This window comes from Mastomys coucha, chromosome X, assembly GCF_008632895.1.
Source record: "Mastomys coucha isolate ucsf_1 chromosome X, UCSF_Mcou_1, whole genome shotgun sequence".
NCBI classification, from domain to species: Eukaryota; Metazoa; Chordata; class Mammalia; order Rodentia; family Muridae; genus Mastomys; species Mastomys coucha.
In genome coordinates, this window is record NC_045030.1 from 57,433,842 (window position 1) to 57,436,248 (window position 2,407).

Below are 2,407 nucleotides of genomic sequence, written 5' to 3' on the forward strand. Positions count from 1 at the left end.
AAAAAAAAAAAAAAAAAGTAGCAGTTTTATTTTGTTATTTTAAGGTTTTCTTAGACATTTTTAATTGTATTATTGTGTGCATGTGCATGCACAGTTGAGAGTTCATTCTCTCAACAACTTCTCCAGGAATCCATGTCTGCCTGCTGCCACGTTCCTCCCCATAATATTAATGGACTAACCCTCTGACCCTGTAAGCCAGCCCCTATTAAGCGATGTCTTTTCTAAGCGTTGCTTTGGTCATGGTGTCTCTTCACAGTAATAGAACAGTGACTAAGACACCATGTTATTCTCATAGTGCAAAGGTCACCTTTTTAAACCATAGAACTGAAACTAGACCTGGTAGCTTGCTTCTGTTAGCCCAGTACTGGGAGGGGTGATACAGGAGGATTGCCATAACCAGCCTATAGAGTGAGATCCTCTCAAAAAAGAAGGAAAGAAAGAAAGAAAGAAAAGTAAGTAAGCAAGTTACTAAGAAAGAAAAGAAGAAAAACATCTGTGTGCCTCTCCCTCCTCTGTGTACTCGTCATATGCTGCAGGCTAGCCTGAGGCACTCAGCAATCTTTTATCAGCAATCTTTTTGTCTCCACCTCCGAAGTATTGTGACAGCAAGAATGTTCCATCATGCCTGATTTAGTATTCGGTATTTTTGACTGACGTCTTGCACGTAGAACAAAATGTTCAAAGGTCAGTTTGTTTGTAAATGTATGAATACATGGTCACACAGTCTCATTCTTTTGGAAAGACGTCTAGCAGTGAAATCACCGGGGCATGTGATCATTCTGCTTTTAGCTTTCTGAGGAACAACCCAGCCCAGGGGAGAGGTTGTTTTAGCAGCTTTGCCATTTAAATGAGCACATTCACAATGTGTGAGTGTTATAACTGTTTTATACCTTTGCCAACACTTGTTAATGCTTGTCTTTTTAAAAAATTGAGACAATTTAAGTATAGATGATACAGTACTTCACTGGAATTTAGATTTTATTCTTCTTCCTCCTCTTATTTATTTATTTATTTATTTATTTATTTATTTATTTATTTATTTGGTTTCTTGAGATAGGATTACTCTGTGTAGCCCTGGCTGTCCTGAAACTTGCTCTGTAGACCAGGCTGGTCTTGAACTCAGAGATCTGCCTCCCTCTGCCTCCTAAATGTCAGGATTAGAGGCACGTGCCACCACTGGCTCATGTTTTATTAATTTTATGGCTAATATTCCTTTGTTAGACACACATGTCATTTTTGGAATGAATTTTTTTGTTTGTTTGTTTTTGTTTTTTGAGACAGGGTTTCTCTGTATAGCCCTGGCTGTCCTGGAACTCACTCTGTAGACCAGGCTGGCCTCGAACTCAGAGATCCGCCTGCCTCTGCCTCCCAAGTGCTGAGAATGAATTTTTTTTTTTTAATTATAGTTATGTACAGGAAATTCCGTCCAGGCGATGGTGGTGCAGGATTTGAATCCCAGCACTTAGGAGGCAGAAGCAGATAGACCTCTGAGTTCAAGGCCAGCCTAGTCTACAATGTGAGTTCCAGGCCAGCCAGGGAGGGCTACACAGAGAAATCCTGTCTTGAACGTACCCACACTACGCATATGCACACAACAAAATCAGCAATGTGTGTTTAGGTCTGTTTAGTGGTAAATTCTTTAGTGGTCAAGCCTTAGTCTTCTGCAACTTAACACTATTAGCCACAGCTTTGGGACCCAGGGTAGCAGATCTCCCTACATTACTTGTCATCAGTTCTCAGAACTTCCACCAGCTTAACCAGGGTGTCTTTGTAAAGACAAATTTAATCCGTTAAGAGAGTAGTGGTCCATGTCCTCCTGTAGACCAGCATCCCTGGCCTGGTGTTCCCTTGATGCTGCAACCTCTTGCAATGTAAGGGAGGCGGGAAGAGCACCCGCTCTATGGTGGTCATTTGTGAGCTGACACAGACTTGTAGGTGAGCTTGAGTAGCTGGGTAGCCGTTTGATGGTCTGGGTCATCACAAGAGGCATGGATTGTTTTGTTTCAGCCACTTACGGAAGACGGCCTTTTGCCACTGTAGCTGGCTGTAGAAGGCCGTCTGACAAAGCAAATAAGCTCTCTTTTGAGCTGCAAGTCCTGTCCAATATCAGACGTTCTTAGGTTTTTTTTTAATTTTTATTTATTTATTTATGTATTTATTTATTTATTTTTGTCTCTAAAAGACTATTCTCCACCTTTTTGACCTCCTACTTGTCCCTGACAGCAGGGGCTGGGCCCAACCTTTCAGCACATTGCTTGGCTGCTGGGAGAGAGGCACGTACTAACTTTTGTTAACCCAGTCATCTACTGAAATGCCTTCCGAGTACAACTCTACTTGCTCATTCTTGCTGTTGTTTCCAGTGCTTCTGGAGTTCTAGTCAGGAAACCATGTGTTTTTTTTTTTTTTT